The following is a 25326-nucleotide window of genomic DNA, read 5'->3' on the forward strand; positions in this document are numbered from 1 at the left end:
CCTTAACGCTGATCATACGCAGGAGCCAATCTGTGTGTGTGTGTGTGTGCACGTCAGCGTGTGCAAGTTTGGACTCCAAAGCGCAGATAAGCAAAAGTATAAGAAAAAGTGAATGTCGCCTGAAATGTAAATAATGAAGTAAAGTACAGATAAGTCACAATTCTACTTAAGTACAGTGTTGATACCTGCACAGTACTGTCTATTGGTACAAGAAGCTGATGTAGGGCAGAGCGGTGTGTCATGATTTATGAGGTCCGCAGGCTAAATCTGAACAGAGATTAATGACCATTAAATGATTAACCAAGAGATACCAATCATTACACCAAGTCACCTGTTTTATTCCCAACTGAGGTGCATACGCACTAAGCATTGATACAATACTTTGGTTGAAAAACCTTCTTTTTTTCCAATTACAGCTCCACACAATCCCCTTTTGTTGTTTGTTGCTTTGCATTCATGTGGTGTTGGTACTCAGGGAACATGTTTGTGGTTGAGTGCACACAACAACAGCAGTGCAGAAGCGAGTGCACGCCAACAGAACCCTGTTTGCACAGACGGCTCTATTCTTTGAAAAAAAAAATGGGTGCAGTGTAAAAGAGAGAAACTGAAATGGGCATGGATCCCATGGGCGTGTGAATCAATTTTCAAAAAAGATGTACTGTGGTATTGATAGTGTTGATATTTTGTATTGATCTGCCCTCCTCTACTGTGAGGAAGACAACAGATTTTAAGGGTTTGCTGTTGACATGATGTACTGAATGGTTGTGCACCTTCTTGTGTTGTGACACTTGCTGAGTCTCATGTGCTGCAATCTCAGGGTGCAGGTTTACTTTGTCTTCCAGGTTATGCGACTATTTTGGAATAATCTTCCTTCTGACAGTCAAATTCTACTGAATCTTTTAAATCTTGACACAAAACATTTTTTTTCTGTACTTTTTAATTTAAAAAAACTTTTCTTTTTTTCATCTATTTTGGGAAGCCCTGCAGCTTATACTCAGGTGTGACTTAATAACTAAAAAAAAAAAAAAAAATCACACATTTGCTATAAATGATAATTATTATGGTGACTATGTATAGGGCTTTTACAGAAATTAAAGAACTAAATAAAATAAATTCTAATAATAAAAGAATAAATGGCAGCAATAACCAAAATACCTTACAATAAAAAAAGAAAAAAAAAAGAGCTGATAATACAGAAAAAAGGTGTGACTACACCAGAGTAACTTATACACACATTGGCCACTTTATTAGGTACACCTTGCTAATACCGAGTTGGCCCCCTTTTTGCCTTCAGAACTACCTTAATTTTTGTGGTATAGTTTCAACAAGGTGTTGGAAACATTCCTCAGAGATGTTAGTCCATACTGACATGAGAACTGCTCACAGTTACCCATTCAACCAGTCGGCCCATTCTCTGGCACCAACAAGCATGCCACATTCAAAGTCACTTAAATCCTTTTTTCTCCCCATTCTGATGTTCTGTTTGAACTTCAGCAAGTCATTCACCATGTCTAGTTGACTAAATGCATCGAGTTGCTGCCATGTGATTGGCTGATCAGCTATTTGTGTTAACATAATTGAACAGGTGTACCTAATAAAGTGGCCGGTGAGTGTATATGGAGTTACAAATGAAATAGAAAATTAAATTGCCATAGATACATAAGCATAAGTGACACAAACCTCTACCAACAGACTGAGAGAAAGGATAGCTGAGCATAAAAAAAGCATATGGATGGATGTGAGAGATCCAGCTACCTCCTGTAGGGCAGAGAGATACCAACAGCTTGGCTTATTATCTAATCTAATGGGGGCCCTTCTGTTAGAAACAAAAGCCCTCCCTTACCAAAAAATAGTACTGATAAGTATATAAAAAGTAAACTAGAAGTATACTTGAAACATACTTGCATATACTACTTTTTGGTAAGGGCTGGCAAGGTTTTGATCAAGCCTTCTGGTGATTGGCTGACAATAGCCCCACATCTATTAAGTCAATTAAAAGCTCCATCCGTCAAGCGGCTCTGGCGTTTAACTTGCTGTATGCACACTATGGTGTAGTTTCAAGGGCAGTTTTTACCACATGACACTCATCCAGGGTGTACTTATGTCATTCACTGATTAGAGTTTTATACTCCTTATATTCTTGGGGTATGACAGCTTAATATGATGAGATCATGTAGGTACAGTAGATCTTCACTTGTGAGGCCCCACAAATCAACATGAACCTGAACTACATAACACAGAAGGATGGACCTGCTGGTATCTCGAGGATGTGAGGGCGATCTGCGACATCTGTCACCCCACTGATCGCTAGGGTTGATTCAGCTGATCTGGCTGGCTAGGCGGGTGTCCCCTTCCTCCCTCAGTGCTCCATGTGTGTCCCTCCTGAAGCTCCGTGCTTGGTCGAAGAGGACGGAGGGGACAAGCACCATTGTTGGTATACCAGTAGCTGCACTCCTTGCTAGAACCTCCAAACAAGCTCAACGCCCATTTGTAGGAGAAACGTAGGAAACTCAAGCTCCAAGCTTCAGACACATCCGAATGAGGCGCTGCACATGGGTGGACAATAATAGATCACATCACTGTATCGAAATGGCCACCAGACAAACAATGTCACTGGCCCATCAGTGGAAGGGTACTGATGGAATTTCTCAACACAAACCATTATAGACAGTGCTTCATGCTCATTCTCTACGTACCTGCATTCTACCGTTCTTAAGGTCCTCCAGGACTGGTCTTTCTTACCCTGATGGCTTATTGTGTGACACTACTGCATTTTGATATTTGACTGATTTGACATTTTACAAACCCGTTTCATTGACTTCCACCACCAACCACTAACCATTAGCTGGTTTGGAAAAAGGAAACTTGCAGTTGTAAAAGGTATTTTTGTGTGATGACTGGCTTCTGATGGCCCAAGCAGAGGGTCACCCCTCTGAGTCTGGTCTGCTTGAGGTTTCTTCCTCAAACCATCAGAGGGAGTTTATCCTTACCACTGTCACCTGTATCCTTGCTTTGGGGGGTTTGTAAGGTTAGATCTTACTTGTGTGAAGCACCTTGAGCTAACGTTCTTGTGATTTTGTGCTATATAAATGAAATAAATTGAAATTGATGAAAAAATAAATAAAATTCCACTTTGCCAATCTAAAGTGTTTGTGGGGACGATGTCATTAAAGTCAACAAGAATACAATAGCTTGTTTGGATATTACAGTTCTCATGTCTTTTCAAACACAGCCAGAATAGTACGCTAAAAACTTGCTTATGCTTGAAAGATTTTCTTCAAACTTATTTTTTTATGTATTTGTGTGAAGCACAATTTTGGCTGAAAAGTTATGAGCTTTTACGCTTGTCATTGTATATATCAGTAAACCAAATTAGAGAAATGCGGGTGTTATACATCAGTTAGTATGACCCAATTAGCAGTAAAACATTGATATAAGGGAATATCCAAAGGAAACATCATCTTTGTAAGGAGGAGAGTGGCAGTTAACAGCGATCAGTCATAACACCCATAAGGTTTTATTTTGGACTCCGTCTTATTAATTTCTTGTCATTTGGCAGAATGCAATATTGTAGATTGCACAAAGATTGGATTTCCCTTAAGGACAAAGACATTCATATATTTTTGGTGTAATAAAATAGTCTTTTCATGAAATGAAAACTTCATCATTTATTGCCTTGGGCAACGAGTGAGTCATTCTTTATTCTTATGATTCAAACAGGCAAATATGACCTTAACTTGTACCAACAATAACAATAGTAATAAGTTGATGAAGTGCTTTTTCAAAATAAATCAAAGTGCTTCACAACATGATGTGCCACAAAAGATTAAAAAAACACAACACAGACAAGACACACATAAAATAACCAAATATTAAAAGCAGAAAAAAAAAAAATTAATCAGGCAGTTCTCATATTTCATCACATAAAATGAAAAGAACTTGATAAGATTTTCCTGACTAGATATGCCTGGTCAAAGAGCCATACTTAGTTATTGAATACTTTACCTGCTCTCTGTGATCAATACTTAATTACACTGGCTTTTTCTTTGTTAAGTGGATTATTGGTCTAAAAATGCTGTTTGAAAGGTAACAGCAGCCCAGCAGGCCCACAAAGACAGAAACTGTTGAACTGCGTAACCATGCATCATTACTCCACAGTCGATGCTAACAGAGTGTCCTCACTCATGCTTAAAGACATTAGGGGCCGAGAACAGATAGGGACAGCAGATGCTGAGCGTGTTAGCCCAGCCAATACTCATGAAACTGTGCCACAATAATCATAATGTATCTGGCAAAACAGGGGAACAACTATGGAAGCTTTTTAGGAAGTCTGGGATCCTGAGTTTGATTCCTGCTCGACAGACAACACACTAATGTGGTGTTGAACGAGGTCCTTAATCTGCAGCTGAGCACCTTGCATGGCAGTGTGCTGAGATCAGTGTGTATGTGTGTGTTGACCATCTCTATCAGATAGGAAAGTGCGGTAGAATTGCAATCCATGCTCCTGCCTCAGGGAGGATTACTTCTCTTTGGAAGTAAAATTAGATTTGGCACTGGTCCCCATCATGGCAGAGAACAGAGGTGAAAAGATCACAAATCCTGTTGATGGAAGAGGCATAGGCGGCGCCTACCCCCAGGCAGAGGACAAGGACCAACTGGTGACAGTGGGGTGGAGGAGGAGATGTCTTGTTGGTGATCTGCAAACAGTGAGAGGTGAGTGAGTGAGATCACTGATGTGTTAAGAATGTGTGCAGTTCCTTTTGGTTGAGAGCTGATGACTAAAGGGAAAACACCTGCTTTATTTAGAGATTACAGCTGATGTTAATTAACTGAAACTGACTATTTAAAGACCAGAGCCTTTTGGTAGAACTCATCTGCAGGAGAGAGGATCACCCCCAGCCCTAGATTCAGTTTAACTTTGTGCCCAGGATGATGTAAACACATGCTTTGAACATCAATGAGCAAATTTATATTCACCATTATCTCTTAAACATGAACAGAAAAACAAAAAAATACTGGAATGAGCAAACCACCGCCTGACTGAATAATCCTTGAGAAACATATCAGCCAGTCAGCTTTCATTGATTAAATAGACTTTTTAGGAAACACAGCCATGCTTGTCATCTTTAGTCAATTGCCTGACGTATTTCCTCAGTGTCTGTTGGCTCATCTACAGCTGTCAGCTCTCCCAACGTAGCTGTTAAAGCCATGCCCCTAGCCATTCACTTAATTCCCTATACAGCCTAAATCGAGACCACCCTCTCCCCCTTCCTCCAACCTGGACGTTAGCCAGTTCTGTCAGTACCAATGTCTCCATTGCCCTGAGTGGCTCCCAGAGTGGTTCAGTCTATCTGGCAGTGGCCTTGGTGCATTAGATTTCTTGTTTTCTGTCCCTCTCTGCTCACGGGCCCTGACCTCTCTTTATTTCCTTCTCACTCATCTCGATTCAATCGTTCCTGCTTTCATCTCACTCTATTTCACCACTCCAACCTTGTAGCACAACCTTTCCTCTCACTCTCTGAACTTCTGCAGCATTCCCAGAGGTGTTGTAGCTACAGCAGCGCCTTATGAAATGCTGCCACAAATGTGGAGCAATGCTGCTCCCTCAAGCTCACAGTGACTTTGCTCTGCTGCCTTTTTCCCGGAGAAGAACAATGCAAAACTGAAAAAGACGTCATGAGGTAAGGTCTGTTTGTCACATGCAACATGAAACACTGGTCTTGACAGCTTGGATGGATTCGGTCAAATTCGTCCTCTCTGTTTGCCCTCTGTGCACGGGGTCTGATGGAAATCGTTAAAGTAATTTTCACCTAGACTTGCCGTAATTAACTATCTGCCATGTGCACTTAGCGGAACTGTAGCATTTGAATAGAATCGACTTCCAGCTGCTACTGAGACAGTTGCAATTTAAGAACTTCAAAACAAGAAGGCATGGAGAACTCTATACAAATGACTATATCACTACACCCAACCCGGTCTTTATCAGTGGTTGTTATAGCAAAACCTATTCAAAATTATTCTACAATATGTGGGATGTTTTTGGTTGAAAAGTATTAGGTAATACTAGATTTTTTTTCACTTTCAGTTTTGAAGGAATTTTAACATTACTTGCAACTTGTCATCTGTAAATTACAGGAATACTGTTACCTCTGCGAACAATTTGGTTTAAATTTAGATCTCCAGGATTTTGTTTCCTAAAGAAGTCAGTTCTGAAAATAAAGAAAAAAGGTAAAATCAACTGAGAAACAGTATATGCCATAATTAATGGAGGGACGGAATCCAAATGTAGATGGTCAAAAAAGTTTAAGTGGGTTTTATTTGACATGAAATACCATATTGTTCTGGATATAAGGCAAAGTCTGATTATTAGACGATCTCCCCTTTACAGGACATTTTTGGACTGATGTTTGGAAAGCCATATCTTTTTTTTAATCAAAAAAATGCTTTTAATATATATAAAATTATCTATTTAGTGTAGAATACATGTTTTATATTGTTCATTCAGGTCAGACTACAGTAATATAACTAATTGATTGTTGGAATCATTACATTGCTGTCTCCAAGATCTTAGAAAGGCTTTTGACCTTGTCATACCATAGTAATTTAAAAGCTCAAGATATATGGTCTTCAGTACAATGCCCTTTATTTCTTCCAGAACTATCTTGAAGGGTGTACCCCGATTGTAAGCTTGAATGTTATTTTGTTAGGTAAGGTCAGTGTTAAAGTGAGCATTCCTCAGGGTTTGATACTTGGGCCACTATTCTTTCTTTTTTAATATAAATTACTTACCCCTGTCCATATAAAAATGCAAGGCAACTATGGTGGAAAACATCAGTGATTGGTGTAAGCAGAACAGACTGTACCCACATTCTGGCCCAAAAAAAAAAAAAAAAAAAAAGCCAATACTTATTTTTCTAAATTGTACCTGTGACACAGTTTCAGAAACTGGGGATCAATACTTGAAATGGTTTCCATTGCTGTACAGTTACAAATTAAAGTATGTATCTTTGTTTATAAGACATTGAATCAGTTACCCTGCACACAATGAAAAAACGGACAGGTGTGCAGTTGAGTATTTTTTAAGAAAGTTTGAGATGACATAAGAAATAGAGGGCTTTCATTGCTGCCATGCATGTGGAAAGTCAATGTTGTCTGTCAAAAATGATTTTTTGGTAAACTGCATGTTGTGCTCTCCTCTAGGGAAATGGACTATGAGGCACACAAACACACTTACAAAAAACACACAATCTGTTTCAGGGAAGAGGAGATGTTCTAGCTGTGTCAAATTAAGAATATGGGCTATTATTAGTTTCCAGGTAGTAGCAGCAGACTGCATGAAGCACATCACTAACAAGCCTCTGAAATTATTAGTGAGACTACAACAACTGTAATAATTCACTGTATTCTCAATGTGCTGCTGTCATGTTGTCCCTCTGGGTGTTATTGAATATAAAATCTGAACTCTTGACTCCAGAGAGAACAAGACGATGGAAGAGAATGTCCAGAAGGAATTTCTTTAAAATATATTGTTATTGCATTCTTATTAAAGTACTTCAAGCATAGAGACGTCAGTAGTAACAGACACAGAAACTGCAGCAGCCCTCACTGGAAGCTTTCCTTCTCCTGGACCAACAATCTGCCACATCTGGACCCACAATGTATTTTACCCTCCAGTTCCATACTCTTCAAATGCACCTTGTGGTGCTGTGGGACCCAGAATAGTACCATTAATACCTGTGGCAAATTGTGATGACCTATAAAACAAACTATGGCGTCCATTTTTTTTCCACACATGTGAGAGAAGCGCTGGATTCTTACAGCAAGCAGCAGCAGATATTGTTGATTACTGTGTCAAAGTGAATGTTATATAGCACTGTACAACTGTCATGGTTAGAGCAGCTCAAACTGACCTCACTCTGCTCTAACAGTTACACTTTCTTACTCACTTTTTTCCCGTGTACAGACCTGTCATGCTGCAGTGTCTACACAGTTGTTAAGACGCAACTTTAAACTGCTGATTATCTGTTAAATGAAACAGACAAAATCAAACAGACACTTAAAAAAGCTGGTCTGAGTCTATTCACTCGCACTGTGACGCCACTGAAATGAGCCGTGTATGACAACTGAAATATTCAAAATGAGGAGTAAAAAAAGTAAAAAATTAATAAATTTGGACCTCATTGCCTGGATCTGGGCCCTTGCAAGGGTCTTGATCCTCCTTTCTGGACAATGACATAATTAATCAAGAAATCAATACAGTTAACACTTAACACTCAGGAACCATAATAGATACAGACTTTTGCAACCACTTCTTCTTCTTCTTGTCTTTCGTCTGTTCCGTTAGGGGTCGCCACAGCAGATCAATCGTTTCCATCTCACCCTGTCCTCTGTATCTTCCTCTGTCACACCAACCACCTGCATGTCCTCTCTCAGCACATCCATGAACCTCCTCTTTGGTCTCCCTCTTCTCCTCCTGCCTGGTTGCGCCATCCTCAGCATCCTTCTCCCTATATACCCTGGGTCCCTCCTCTGCACATGTCCAAACCATCTCATTCTTGCCTCTCTGACTTTGTCTCCAAACCATCCCACCTGAGCTGTCCCTCTGATATGTTCATTCCTAATCTTGTCCATTCTTGTCACTCCCAAAGAGAATCTCAACATCTTCAGCTCTGCCACCTCCAGCTCTGCCTCCTGTCTTTTTGTTAGTGCCACTGTCTCTAAACCATACAACATAGCTGGTCTCACTACTGTCTTGTAAACTTTCCCCTTCACCCTTGCTGATATTCTTCGGTCACAATCACTCCTGCCACCTTCTCCCACCCACTCCACACCTGCCTGCACTCTCTTCTTCACTCTCTACCACACTCTCCATTACTTTGAACGGTTGACCCCAAATATTTAAACTCATCTACTTTCACCACTTCTACTCCTTGTAACTGCACTATTCCACTGGGCTCCCTCTCATTCACACACATGTACTCAGTCTTGCTTCTACTGACTTTCATTCCCCTTCCTCTCCAAAGCATATCTCCACGTCTCCAGACCTAGACTCAACTTGCTCTCTACTCTCACTACAGATCACAATGTCATCTGCGAACATCATAGTCCATGGGACTCCTGTCTGATCTCATCCGTCAACCTGTCCATCACCACTGCAAACACGAAGGACTGAGCTGATCCTTGGTGTAATCCCACCTCCACCTTGAATGAGTCTGTCATTCCGACTGCGCATCTCACCGCTGTCACACTATTCTTTGTACCTGTCCTGAACTACCCTAACATACTTCTCTGCCACTCCAGACTTCCTCATACAATACCACAACTCTTCTCTTGGCACCCTATCATAAGCTTTTTCTAAGTCAACAAACACACAATGTAACTCTTTCTGTCCTTCTCTGTACTTTTCCAACAGTATTCTCAGAGAAAACATTGCATCTGTAGTGCTCTTTCTCGGCATGAACCATATTGCTGCTCACAGATCTTCCCTGTTTTCTAAGCCTAGCTTCTACTACTCTTTCCCATAACTTCATGCTGTTGGCTGATCAGCTTTATGCCTCTGTAGTTACGCAGCTCTGCACATCACCCTTGTTCTTGAAATAGGAACCAGACACTTCGTCTCCACTCCTCAGGCATCCTCTCACTTTCCAAGGATTTTATAAACAATCTGGTTAGAACTCTACTGCCATCTCTCCTAGACATTTCCATGCCTCCACTGAAATGTCTCTGGACCGAACTTGCCTTCTCCACGCTTCATCCTCCTCACTAGCAGCCTTGCTAATCTCTTGTACTTCTGATTTACTCTCGCCACATCATCCAGCCTTTTCTCTCGCTCTTTATTCATCACCTCTTCAAAATATTCCCTCCACTTATCAGCAACCACACTCCTCACTTGTCAGCACATTACCATGTGCATCTTTTACCACCCCTAACTGCTGCACTCCTTTCCAGCTCTGTCCCTTTGTCTGGCCAATCGGTAAAGTCCTTTCTCCTTCCTTTCCTTACCTATTCAACTTCTTGTACAGCTCGCAATATGCCTTTTCCTTTGCTTTTGCCACTTCTCCTTTTCGCCTTACGCCGCATCTCCTTTGTACTCCTGTCTACTTTCTTCATCTCTCCGACTATCCCAAAACTTTTTCGCCAACCTCTTTCTCCTTATGCTTTCCTGGACCTCTTCATTCCACCACCAAGTCTCCTTGTCTTCCTTCCACTGTCCAGATGTCATACCCAGTACTGCCCTAGCTGTCTCCCTCACCACATCTGCAGTACTTTTCCAGTTGTCCAAAATTGCTTCCCTCCAACCAGTGCTTCTCTCACCTGCTCGCTAAATTTCACACAACAGTCTTCCTCCTTCAGCTTCCACCATCTGATCCTTTGAGCTCTCACTCTCTTCTTCTTCTTTACCTCGAAACTCATCCTACAAACAACCATCCTGTGCTGTCTAGTGACACTCTCTCCTGCTACCACCTTACAGTCTGTGATTTATTTTAGCTTGCATCTCCTGATAAAGAATGTAGTCCACCTGTGTGCACCTCCTCCACTCTTATGTTACCCTGTGCTCCTCCCTTTTCTTAAAGTAAGGTATTCACCCAGCCATTTCATCCTTTTTGCAAAAATCAACTACCATCTGTCCTTCCCCATTCCTATCCTTGATACCATATCTACCCATTACTTCCTCATCACCTCTGTTCCCTTCACTAACATGCCCATTGAAGTCTGCTCCTATCACCACTCTTTCATGCTTGGGCACACTCTCCACCACCTCATCTAACACACTCCAGAAATCTTCTTTCTCCTTCATCTCACAACCTACGTGTGGGGCATATGCACTGATGATATTCATCACCCTTCAATTTCCAACTTCACACTCATCACCCTGACAGACACTCACTTAACCTCCAACACACTTTTAACATACTCTTCCTTTAAAATGACCCCAACACCATTTCTCTTCCTGTCCTCACCATGGTACAACAACTTGTATCCACCGCCGATGCTCCTCCTCTTACTTCCCTTCCACTTGGTCTCTTGCACACACAATATGTCTACCTTTCTCCTCTCCATCATATCAGCCAGCTCTCTCCCTTTACCAGTCATACTACCAACATTCAAAGTCCCCACTCTCATTTCCTCCCTTCTAGTTTTCTTCTTCTCCCGCTGTTCGTGGCAACGTTTTCCTCCTCTTCTTCGTCGTCTTCGCCCAGCAGTAGCCCAATTTCCACCGGCACCCTGTTGGGCAATAGCACCGGTGGCGGACGTTGTTAACCTGGGCCGTGACCGATCCGGTATGGGAAATCGATTCTGAGTCTGCATAGTTCGGTTGCTTGTTTACGCCGGATGCCCTTCTCCTCATTTATCCGGGCTTGGGACCGGCACTCAGAATGTACTGGCTGCCACCCCATGTGGCTGAGGTTGCAACCACATTGAGAGATAATATTACTGTGTAGTAGGGTGGAACCCTTGCAAGGGTGCAATAATAGATCAATCAATGTTAGATGCAACCTACACACGTAACTGATTTGTATATTGAGGGGAGGATGATAGCAAAATGACCCATACTTAATATTCAGTAACCATAATACAGAGAGCCTTTGTTTGTTTTGCAACCCCACATCTGAAAAGATATCTTTACTTGTGTGTAAAAAGCACATAGTGCCTGTTTTGCATTTGGTATCACTAGTTCTATGCATCATGATGACGTGGGGAAAGGAGGATTTTCTTTCACCATAACATCAAATCTAGGCTTGCATCTCTGATGTACCTTTCATCAAACTGTACGTGATCTTTCAGGTCTTCTTTTAAGAAAATCCTCCTCTATACCACTTCATAATAAAGCTCTATAATTGAGTGATACAAAATGCAAAACATGCACTATGCACAGTTTCTTCTCCAGTCACAGCCACAGAAGCCTATATCCTCTTCTGGGTTGTCTGGTTGTCTTGGTGGCTTTTCTCACTCTTCTCCTTCTTGCACAGTCACTCAGTTTTTTGAGAACTGTCTACTCCACACAGATTTATCTTAGAGTGCCATACTGTTTGTATTTCTTTGTAACTGGTATGAATAGTGAGTGACTTGTAAATGTAAATGCATCCATTCCCCGACTGATTATTTACAGGTATTATATCAAAGGGGCCCATTACTCATGCAACCCATCTTGTAAATGCATCCATCCCCTAACTGATTATTTACAGGTATTATACCAAAGGGACCTGTTACTTATGCAGCCCATCTTGTAAATGTACATGTATCCATCCCCTATGTACATGTATCCATCCCCTGACTGATTATTTACAGGTATTATACCAAAGGGGCCCATTACTTGTGCAACCCATCTTGTAAATGTACATGCATCCATCCCCTGACTGATTATTTACAGATATTATACCAAAGGGGCCCATTACTTATGCAATCCATCATTGTGGCTTTTGTATTTTCAATCAATTTATATCAAGGTGTAGAGATTGCTTTAAGGTGAGTTTAAGGAAGATAATTTTTGAAATTTTTATATTGAGAAGCTTTATTTACTTTTTGAATTTGAAATAAACAAATTAAATTTTTGAAATACCAAGGGGCTGAATACTTTTGGAGGGGACTGTACATTGATTGATTTCATGCCCAAACCATTGTGTAAAACTGAAAGGGGGTCAGCTTTACAACCCTCGCAGTTTGTAAGTGACACCCATGTAATGCAATGACAACTAAGAGTCTTCTCCTGGTTGGGTGCATGTTGACATTAAAAGGTGCCTCCACGTCCTACAAATTAGCTGAGAACATTCCAAATTTTCCAGGAATAACAGAGTAAAAAAACAAACAAAAACAAAACAGATGCTGGATATTTGCACCCCCCCACCCCTAAAGAATTCTCTTGAACTGAGCACAACAAACATACTGTTACATTAAAATATGACTCAGCTGTTATTTTCTTTACCTTCTTTTTTTGTGTGGCTTAACATGGTTGATTTTTGATGCAGTGAAATGACATTTGACCACACCTATATTTGACGCTTCACTGGTCACGATTTTGTCAAGGAGTAAAAAACAAGTTCAACAAGACCGGGCAACCTGACCAGCAAGTAAACAAGATAAACAATGTCCTCCAGAGGTAGTGAGAGCAGCAGAGGAGGCTGCATGTGTTGTCTGATCAATGCCCTACATAGTACATGAGTTTTTGCAAAGTATGAAGGTGAAAGATGTTCAGAGAAAGATTGAGAAAGGGAAGCATGTGCGTGGGGATTATATTTGCTGACCTGTCAACACTGTAAAAAGGTTTTGGAGTCGTACTGAAGCCAGAGGCAGAGATGTCCAGAGCACCAACCCCAGAAAATGTGCACCTGGAAGGAAAAATTAAAGGCAGTAGTTCTGCATCTGGACCTGAACATTAATAACAAATGATTATCTTATCACTCAAAACAACTTTTATTTTGAAGCTTTCACTACAATGAAATCCAGGGATAACCACTGGCCTATGGACTATTCAGGACTTATCATTTTTCTTGAGTGTACGTAACATTTTTTATACTTTTTTGGGAGGTCTTGTGACTTTTTTGTGACTGCTGAGCGTCCAGTCTCACAAAAAGCACCAGGATCATAAAGACTTGGACTTTAGTTCTGCAAAAGTGTCAGCATTACCAGATAGACAAATACTTTATTAATCCCAAAGGAAATTATGTGGCGGTCTATCACTCCCATTCACACATATTAAAAGTACATGTAAAAAGCAGCAATAAATAATACAGCACAGTTAAAATCAAGGTAAAAATAAAAGGAGTTTAAGACACTACATGAGACATTTCCAGCTCACATCTCCTGCTCCTGGCTGAAGTGGTTGCATTATACAGCCTGATGACACAAGGGACAAAAGAGTTCCCCTCTGTCGAGGAATCTCATGACTCCAAAAACTCTACCCAGGTGTCCCTTGATCGCAAAGACTGTGGACCCAGAGACATGAACTTCAATGCTGGGATAAGTGAATGTATCTGCAAGTTTGTCACTTTCACCACATGCAAATACGCTTTTTATGGCCAAAGCCAGGAAGTCATTGAAAGCCTGGATCTTTGTCTTGATGCAGGACAATTGCAAACTCATACCTTTTGACTCTTCACCTGTTGGTAATCATTGGTGTTGCATTGCGATGATTCTGCAAAGATCAGCATAGTCCATACATTTGTTGTAATTCTTTTTGTTTTGTTGTTTTTTTAGCTATTTCCATTTGGATTGGCTTCACCACAGAAGACCTGCTGTGGATCTTCATGTTGATTTGGTAAATGGTTTTTACACCCACTGCCCTTCCTAAAGCAACTCTTGAATGGAGAATGGAGGTACAGATGGCTTTCAACTGGGGACCCTCTGCTGAAGAGACAAGTGGACTAACCGCTTCTGCTAAAGGTCAGTGAATCTTTTCCTCACAGACAGACATCTAAGCCACTGGTCTCCATAACTCTACCCAACACCCACTCCATGCAAGCACTGTTTCAGAGAACAACACCATAACGCATCCCTGAACGAATGCAAGGATTCACTCTGGAGAAGTCAAAGACTCTAAGCTCTGATGTCTAGCAACTTACTGGGGAGGCTGTGATGTTCAGGATGTCACAGAGAACAACCTGCTCAACCAAGGTAAACAATTTCCAAAAAGCAACATAGAATGCAAGGAAACAAACACTACTGAGATTTGAGTTTGCATTCAATGAAGACTCGCAGCAGTAAGATGCAATAGTTGTTGCAATCCAGGCGATCACTCTTTCCTTTCCAGAGTCAAATGACATGTTGTTTTTAACTGTTCGTAGGGGTGTTACATATCTCCCAGACTTCCTATGGCAGGATGAGTTCAGCTCCAAAACTACAGATACATTTAGTTTATTCAATTTGTTCGACATTTCAATAGCATCCCATTCATATTAGATGTTGAGGCGATGATGGATAAAGGTATAAGAGGATTACGATAAAGTTAGAAAGAGTTTCTCTATAGTCTATAGGTTCAGTCATGCAAAGGCCACGGACAAGTCGGCTTTAAGTAGGAAAATAATGTGCACCAAAACATTTGTATTGCACCATCACATCCTTCAAAAGAACCCAGAGTCTCTCCATAAACACCTCTCAACCCTCAGCATTGCAGAGCTCTCACAGAAAATTACAAAAAAAAAAGAAAATTATCTTCATAATATTAATCTGCGCAAGGCAGAGGTTGTGCCCTTCGCAATTATTCATGCTCTCCAGAGCGCATTTGTCAAGCGTAAACAGTATCCTCCTGTTTACCTAATGCACAACATTCACTAGGTGAGTGGGTATAATTGATGCCTTCATATTCTATTCTTGAGGATGTAATTAAACAGTCTGGTTCTAAATGCGTTTCATCTCTCTTCCTTCTGCTCGCACATAAAAGGGTCCATTTCTGCAGCAGTAGCACCTTGGTTCAGTTGTAATTGAAGGTACAAAGCAAGTTCATTTCACATCATTTTGGCATCCTATCAACCCTCTAAAGTCTTCAAATGTGGCAGATGGGCGCTGTCTTTTTGGCTTTGTTTTATTTGGTGAAATGTATTTGCCGCTAGCTTAACTGTGACGAAGTCATGATTGAGTAGAAAATAAGATAATCTTTTTCTCTGTGGTTTTATTGTTTGTGAATACGGGGATGCAATTGTGTCGACATATATCTTGAACGTTTCCTCCAGATTGTAATATTCCATACATTGTCTATTCCAGGTGTAGTATTTTGAGGACAACAAAATCCTCTTAAATCCAGTTATACCTTAGTACAAATCACTTAGTAATATGACAGTGTATGACAAACGCCTAAGACACAGTAACAATGAAAATCTATTGTATGATGGCAAAAATAATCAAATGTATTATCAGTATCCATGTAAGCTCACTAGAACAAACATATGAAAGCTTTTCTTGGATTTGAGAGCTTGGAAAAAATAAAATCTAAGGCCAAGGATATATCATCTCTACAAGATGAATTCCTGTGTATGGACCTTCCAGACAGGAGATGGTTCCAACTGCACTAGCAGCTGAGTAGATGAAACTTTCAAAGCTTCCAGAAGCGCTGCATTACATTATCTACTGGACGATTTGGTTGTTGTTCTTGCACCTAGTCAGCAATGTTTCCAAAAAGTGAGGTTTCTCTTGATGTCTCAATATAAATGTAAACTAAAGTCATATGTCAGGAAATTCATTGCGCTGTGCCATTGGAAATAATCAGTTCAAAGCACAGGACAAACCACCCTATGCCTGAAATGACTCTTTTGAGGCTTTCTTTAAAGCATTCATGAAACCACAACTAATCTTACAAACTATCTACAACTACAAGCAACAGATTGTCATTGTTGACTCCCAAGGTTCTTAAAATGGAGCAATATCTCCACCTGGTGACATTTACCATTATGCAGCTACAATGCAATGAAAGATTAAAGCAAGTATAATAGAATTTCACCAAGAACTTTAGTAATATATAAAGATATTAGATGCTTGGGACATGCAGATTTCACATCAGTGAGAAAGGAGACCCCAAATTAAATGCAGGAGCTAAAGTTGTGTTGTTGTGAAGGTCCCCCAGAATCTCAGGATCACAATTAATGAACTGATAAAGGAGCTCAATGCATCAGATAGAAATGTGACATCTTCCTCCTTTAAGACAGAGTTCCATCAACATATCCTAAAAGTTGTTTATCAAGGAGGAAGCCATCAATACAAAATGGGCATAAATTACTAATTTGGCCTTTGTGATCAACTGCAAATGATTGCTTAACTTTTTTTTATATAGCTTTTTGATGTTTTTCTATAGATATATATTTTTTTATAATGGACTGTTCAGTTGTGGTCCCATGAATCCATCAGTTTGTGAATATTCCACGCTGTCTAAGAGGTACTCATCTTTGTAATTGTCAAATGTCTGATATCTGATGTGAGAAAAGCTAAAAAAATCTAATTGTTTTAAAATTACTTCATATGGGAATAAAGTAGACATTCTAATTGACTTACCACACATATTGATTGATAAAATACAAAATGTGGCAGTTGAGGAAAACAGAGTTTGAATGTTTTTAGCCAAGGTGTACGAAAATTTATGTTTACAAATATACACTTTAATGAAAAGACGCTGGGATATTAATCAGATCAAATCAATTTTATTTATATAGCGCCAAATCACAACAAACAGTTTGCCCCAAGGCGCTCTACATTGTAAGGCAAAGCATATAATAATTATGGAAAAACCCCAACGGTCAAAACGACCCCTGTGAGCAAGCACTTGGCGACAGTGGGAAGGAAAAACTCCCTTTTAACAGGAAGAAACCTCCAGCAGAACCAGGCTCAGGGAGGGGCAGTCTTCTGCTGGGACTGGTTAGGGCTGAGGGAGAGAACCAGGAAAAAGACATGCTGTGGAGGGGAGCAGAGATCAATCACTAATGATTAAATGCAGAGTGGTGCATACAGAGCAAAAAGAGAAAGAAACACTCAGTGCATCATGGGAACCCCCCAGCAGTCTAAGTCTATAGCAGCATAACTAAGGGATGGTTCAGGGCCACCACAGCTTTAGCAAAAAGGAAAGTTTTAAGCCTAATCTTAAAAGTAGAGAGGGTGTCTGTCTCCCTGATCCGAATTGGGAGCTGGTTCCAGAGGAGAGGAGCCTGAAAGCTGAAGGCTCTGCCTCCTATTCTACTCTTACAAACCCTAGGAACTACAAGTAAGCCTGCAGTCTGAGAGCGAAGCGCTCTATTGGGGTGATATGGTACTATGAGGTCCCTGAGATAAGATGGGACCTGATTATTCAAAACCTTATAAGTAAGAAGAAGAATTTTAAATTCTATTCTAGAATTAACAGGAAGCCAATGAAGAGAGGCCAATATGGGTGAAATATGCTCTCTCCTTCTAGTCCCCGTCAGTACTCTAGCTGCAGCATTTTGAATTAACTGAAGGCTTTTCAGGGAACTTTTAGGACAACCTGATAATAATGAATTACAATAGTCCAGCCTAGAGGAAATAAATGCATGAATTAGTTTTTCAGCATCACTCTGAGACAAGACCTTTCTAATTTTAGAGATATTGCGCAAATGCAAAAAAGCAGTCCTACATATTTGTTTAATATGTGCATTGAATGACATATCCTGATCAAAAATGACTCCAAGATTTCTCACAGTATTGCTAGAGGTCAGGGTAATGCCATCCAGAGTAAGGATCTGGTTAGACACCATGTTTCTAAGATTTGTGGGGCCAAGTACAATAACTTCAGTTTTATCTGCGTTTAAAAGCAGGAAATTAGAGGTCATCCATGTCTTTATGTCTGTAAGACAATCCTGCAGTTTAGCTAATTGGTGTGTGTTCTCTGGCTTCATGGATAGATAAAGCTGGGTATCATCTTCGTAACAATGAAAATTTAAGCAATGCTGTCTAATAATACTGCCTAAGGGAAGCATGTATAAAGTGAATAAAATTGGTCCTAGCACAGAACCTTGTGGAACTCCATAATTAACCTTAGTCTGTGAAGAAGATTCCCCATTTACATGAACAAATTGTAATCTATTCGATAAATATGATTCAAACCACCGCAGCGCAGTGCCTTTAATACCTATGGCATGCTCTAATCTCTGTAATAAAATTTATGGTCAACAGTATCAAAAAGCAGCACTGAGGTTTAACAGAACAAGCACAGAGATGAGTCCACTGTCTGAGGCCATAAGAAGATCATTTGTAACCTTCACTAATGCTGTTTCTGTACTATGATGAATTCTAAAACCCTGACTGAAACTCTTCAAATAGACCATTCCTCTGCAGATGATCAGTTAGCTGTTTTACAACTACCCTTTCAAGAATTTTTGAGAGAAAAGGAAGGTTGGAGATTGGCCTATAATTAGCTAAGATAGCTGGGTCAAGTGATGGCTTTTTAAGTAATGGTTTAATTACTGCCACCTTAAAAGCCTGTGGTACATAGCCAACTAATAAAGATAGATTGATCATATTTAAGATCGAAGCATTAATTAATGGTAGGGCTTCCTTCCTTGAGCAGCCTGGTAGGAATGGGGTCTAATAGACATGTTGGTTTGGAGGAAGTAACTAATGAAATTAACTCGGACAGAACAATTGGAGAGAACGAATCTAACCAAATACCGGCATCACTGAAAGCAGCCAAAGGGAATGATATGTCTTTGGGATGGTTCAGTAATTTTTTCTCTAATAGTTAAAATTTTATTAGCAAAGAAAATCATGAAGTCATTACTAGTTAAAGTTAAAGGAATACTCGGCTCAATAGAGCTCTGACTCTGTCAGCCTGGCTACAGTGCTGAAAGAAACCTGGGATTATTTTCTTCAATTAGTGATGAGTAGTAAGATGTCCTAGCTTTACAGAGGGCTTTTTTTTATAGAGCAACAGAATCTTTTTCCAGGCTAAGTGAAGATCTTCTAAATTAGTGAGACGCCATTTCCTCTCCAACTTACGGGTTATCTGCTTTACGCTGCGAGTTTGTGAGTTATACCACGGAGTCAGGCACTTATGATTTAAGGCTCTCTTTTTCAGAGGAGCTACAGCATCCAAAGTTGTCCTCAATGAGGATATAAAACTATTGACGAGATGATCTATCTCTCAGAGTTTAATGTAGCTACTCTGCCCTGTGTTGGTATATGGCATTGGAGAACATAAAGAAGGAATCATATCCTTAAACCTAGTTACAGTGCTTTCTGAAAGACTTCTACTGTAATGAAACTTATTCCCCACTGCTGGGTAGTCCATCAGAGTAAATGTTAAGAAATGATCAGACAGAAGGGGGTTTTCAGGGAATACTGTTAAGTCTTCAATTTCCATACCATAAGTCAAAACAAGATCTAAGGTATGATTAAAGTGGTGGGTGGACTCATTTACATTTTGAGCAAAGCCAATCAAGTCTAACAATAGATTAAATGCAGTGTTGAGACTGTCATTCTCAGCATTAGTGTGGATGTTAAAATCGCCCACTATAATTCTCTTATCTGAGCTAAGCACTAAGTCAGACAAAAGGTCTTAAAATTCACAGAGAAACTCAGTAATGACCAGGTGGACGATAGATAACAACAAATAAAACTGGTTTTTGGGACTTCCAATTTGGATGGACAAGACTAAGAGTCAAGCTTTCAAATGAATTAAAGCTCTGTCTGGGTTTTTGATTAATTAATAAGCTGGAGTGGAAGATTGCTGCTAATCCTCCGCCTCGGCCCATGCTACGAGTGTTCTGGCAGTTAGTGTGACTCGGGGGTGTTGACTCATTTAAACTAACATATTCATCCTGCTGTAACCAGGTTTCTGTAAGACAGAATAAATCAATATGTTGATCAATTATTATATCATTTACTAACAGGGACTTAGAAGAGAGAGACCTAATGTTTAATAGACTACATTTAACTGTTTTAGTCTGTGGTGCAGTTGAAGGTGCTATATTATTTTTTTCTTTTTGAATTTTTATGCTTAAATAGATTTTTGCTGGTTATTGATGGTCTGGGAGCAGGCACCGTCTCTACGGGGATGGGTAATGAGGGGATGGCAGGGGAGAGAAGCTGCAGAGAGGTGTGTAAGACTACAACTCTGCTTCCTGGTCCCAACCCTGGATAGTCACAGTTTGGAGGATTTAAGAAAATTGGCCGGATTTCTAGAAATGAGAGCTGCTCCATCCAAAGTGGGACGGACGCTGTCTCTTCTAACAAGACCAGGTTTTCCCCAGAAGCTTTGCCAATTATCTATGAAGCCCCACCTCATTTTTTGGACACCACTCAGACAGCCAGCAATTCAAGGAGAACATGCAGCTAAACATGTCACTCCCGGTCCGATTGGGGAGGGCCCAGAGAAAACTACAGAGTCCGACATTGTTTTTGCAAAGTTACACACCGATTCAATGTTAATTTTAGTGACATCCGATTGATGTAACCGGGTGTCATTACTGCAGACGTGAATTACAATCTTACCAAATTTACGCTTAGCCTTAGCCAGCAGTTTCAAATTTCCTTCAATGTCGCCTGCTCTGGCCCCCAGAAGACAACTGACTATGGTTGCTGGTGTCGCTAACTTCACATTTCTCAAAACAGAGTCGCCAATAACCAGAGTTTGTTCCTCGGCAGGTGTGTCGCCGAGTGGGGAAAAACGGTTAGAGATGTGAACGGGTTGGCGGTGTACACGGGCTTCTGTTTAGGACTACGCTTCCTCCTCAGTCACCCAGTCGGCCTGCTTTCCCGGCTGCTCGGGATATGCCGGAGGGAAACTAACAGCGGCTAAGCTACCTTGGTCGCACCGACTACAGGGGCCTGGCTAGCTGTAGGATTTTCCAAGGTGCGGAGCCGAGTCTCCAATTCGCCCAGCCTGGCCTCCAAAGCTACAAAAGCTACACTTATTACAAGTACCATTACTGCTAAAGGAGGCCGAGGAATAACTAAACATTTCACACCCAGAGCAGAAAAGTGCGGGAGAGACAGAAGCCGCCATGCTAAACCGGCTAAGAGCTAGTAGCTGCGCTAAGCTAGCGGATTCCTAAAAACACAGTGAATAATGTATAAATAATTTAGAGGTGATTCAGCAGAGGGAGTGCTTTAGTTAAGGCACGTGAAGATTACACTGTGAAACAAATCGTTATCTAGTTAACTAGATCAATCTAACTGCGCAGATTAAACAGCTAACAGATACAGAAAAACACAGCTGTGCTCCGGAACAGGAAGTGATACAATACCGCAGTGAGAGCCAACCACCAGTAGAGGCACCACAAGAGGGCATACCTCCATCACCTCCAATACCTCCAATATTAGTGAATTCTGTCTAGTGAAGCTCTGTTTTCTTAGTTTCTTGGGTTTATTATTTGTTATTTTTGGACTCTCTATTGAACTGTTTCTGGCCAACTGCAATGTCTCAAAATAAACTTGAATACAAATGCTCTGGCAATATGAGCGGACGGGCCTATGTTCAAAGCCAAAGGACTTATATTGACACTTAGTGTGAGACCAGTACTCTGCCAATAGCCAGCAGGGGGAACGTGATGTGAGTAAGAAAGAACTGTTAGCATGAAGGAAAGTATAGGCATACCTTTGCATTAATCTGCATCCGTGCAGGGATAGACTCTAAAGAACTTTATGGAAAGGCGGATCATAGTTCAATATCTCTCCGAGTTCCTTAATGTCTGGGTTGGGACAGTTATGAAATGTGACTAGAGTACTAACTTGTACAGGCATTGAGTCCTCTCAGCACAAACAATTGTGTCTCTGGGTCCTTGGCCTTTGAGATGAGGAGATGCTTAGGAAGAGATTATGGAGTTAGGTCGTTGGACAGACGTATTCGGTGTTGCTGACAGGAGTATTACAGTATAGTTGTGAGACTAGGACACTAACCAATGACGTAAGGTGATGGCTGGATGTCTTTGGTACTAGGCCTCTTTGGAAGATCTTTGGGTACTGCTGGAATGACTTTGTGCCCAAAAAAAAAGGTTAATTAGCGAGACTCAGTCCCTAACAATGCAAATACTCCAGCTGTCAAGTCTGACATTTTGGACATGTGGCACGTTTCTCTCTGCATGATCCAACACACTGGTGGCTCAGTGCTGAAGACACCGACAGCTATAGAAGACCAAGGGGGCACCCGTGTTTAACCTGGTTGTGGCAGAGAGATGCTTACATTCAAAAGTTGAGGATTGACCAGTTGTTATCCAGGACCCAAGGCCATTTCATAGTGTGGTGGCTGCAGCGCATATTCCCAGTGTGTAGAGTAATAATACAGTAAATCTGCTGGAAGGGCTGCTGAAGGATAAATATCATTACATTAACTTAGCCTTTGCAAAAAGGTTTATACTGTTCTAATGTATTTTTGTTTTTGTACCTCTTTATAGTATTAATGACTTTATGAATATTGCACCATCATGCAGGAGAAATAACTTGCTTTTCTATATGTTGTATGACAATATTATGGAACAAAAATGAGAGCAATGTTCATTTGTTTGTAAGTCGTCTGAATCAAAATGTTACATTGTTCAGTTTAAGATTGTGCACTTAAATCTAGAGATTGCTGTGGCATCTTTGTCCATCAACCTCTCTCTTCTGCAAGCATTCAACACACACACACACACACACACACACACACACACACACACACACACACACACACACACACACACACACACACACACACACACACACACACACACCACACACACACACACACACACACACACACAAACACACATCACTCTGTTCCCCATCCCTGCAATATGAGGAATCAGGGACTAGGCTGTGCTCCGGTGGTCAGACTCAGGGGAGCTGCTGCACATGACCTGCAGACAGCCACATCAGATCTTACTCCCTGCACAGGAACGCAGTCATACAAGGATAGGAAGAGGGCGAGCCAACTGTGGAATACTGATGCAGAAACAGGGCAACCACAAGACGATCTCCGAAATGCTCAACAAACACAGAGGGCACGGCATGAAGCTAAAGACACTGAGTGCAGGAACTAGAATGGTGTTGGAGGAATGGAAACAATAAAAAGACATAAACCTGAACTGGCTTTTAAAATGCATAATAATCAGTACATTTTTCTTGATTTTAATATAGATTTTATTGGGAGCAGATAAATTGGCGTAATTTAAGCACCACAGATAGATAACTCGTTGGCTGTTTGGTTCTGCATGCAATCATGACAATCCAACATTACAACCATCACTTAAAATTACACTTAAATGACAGCGCACTAACATTTGAGACTTTGTCTGGTGCATCTGAATATGTTGCATCTTTTTTGTGGCATGCATGCATGCACACACCCATGCACACATACAAATGTCTAACAGTCATTTTAAATAACTGAATGTTCTGTATCCTCATTATTAACATGTTTGCTATCATCATGTCTTCTAGCAGTGGTCTTTTGCAAAAAGAATAGAAAAGTAGGTCTGTGGCTGGAAAGAAGTGAGTTCAGTTCCAACCCATGTGATGAAATGAGAAATGAAAGAGGCGTACTCTCTGCTGATATTAATAAGCCCTATTGTGTCCTCTGTTTGAATGCAGAGTACAAGAGAGTCAGACTGCAGTTTAAACCACAAAGACCGAAAAGCTTCCCTTAATAAACTGCAGCTCATATTAATTTTGTGTGTGCCTATGTGTGTTTTGTGCTTCTGCAAATTACACAGTCTGTTTATGTCTCCCATTTGTAGTTACTGGGATAGTTCTTCAATGCTGGTGCAGTAAAAACACTACAAACCATTTTAGGTGAATTATATGGAAGTAAATCTGTGCCATCAGAGTTTGATTTAGAATTTTTAAGGTTGAATGTTTTTAGCATCAAAATCAGAGTTTGAAGTTGAATTTCTAAGGTTGAATTTGTTTAGCATCAAATTATTCAGCGTCAAAAACCTCAACCTAAATAAAATTCAACCTCAAAAAATTCGACCTAGAAAAATTCAACCTCAAAAAAATAGAAAAGCAGGGAGAAGCAATCAATCCCTGTTTCAGTCATCCAACGTCAGATTTACCTCCATAATGAATGAATGAAAACTGTTTATTTCGAACATTTGATACAACAACAATTACAAGATAGATCAGTAAAGACAACAACAAAAAAGTTCCTACTGTGTACCCAACATGTCCGAAAAGGGGTAGGGTGAAGCATCAGCTTATTTATCCCTACCCCTTCTTCCCCACAACCAGTAATACCCTTTGCCACATATACACATAGATTCCTACACACCTAAACCAAGATATATATATGTATATGTGTATGTATGTATGTGTGGGTATGTGTGTGTGTGTGTGTGTGTGTGTGTGTGTGTATGTATGTACACAATGTCTATAATTTCTTTTCCATCCACTGCTGTGAGGAACATTGAACAGGGATTTCTTTCTATGAGATTATTATCCCAATCCTCAGGTTGGGAATCGGGAATGTTTTTTGCCAAGCTTGGTCCAATATTTACAAAAAAATTATTAAAACCGTTGACTACCTCATCCTTATTTTCCTTCTTGACATTATTATCAATGAAATACTGAGGGTAACTCTGTTTTTTATTACCATTTTTGATAATGCTATTTAATATATCCCATATTCCTTTAATATTGTTTTTGTTATTATATAATGTTACTATAATATTCCTTCCTACATACCCGTATAATATTAGTTAATCTATTTTTGTATTTCTTATATCTATTTTCTGCCTCTTTAGTCTTTAGTTTTATGAATTCTCTATACAGTGTATTTTTCTTATTACATGCATTTCGTAACCCTTTCGTCATCCATGGTCGATCTTGGATTTTTTGTTTTCTGTAGTCTTGTTAATTGGACAATTTTTATCATATAATGATGTAAATATTTGTAAAAAAGTTTCATATGCACTATCA

This window comes from Thalassophryne amazonica, chromosome 21, assembly GCF_902500255.1.
Source record: "Thalassophryne amazonica chromosome 21, fThaAma1.1, whole genome shotgun sequence".
NCBI lineage: Eukaryota > Metazoa > Chordata > Actinopteri > Batrachoidiformes > Batrachoididae > Thalassophryne > Thalassophryne amazonica.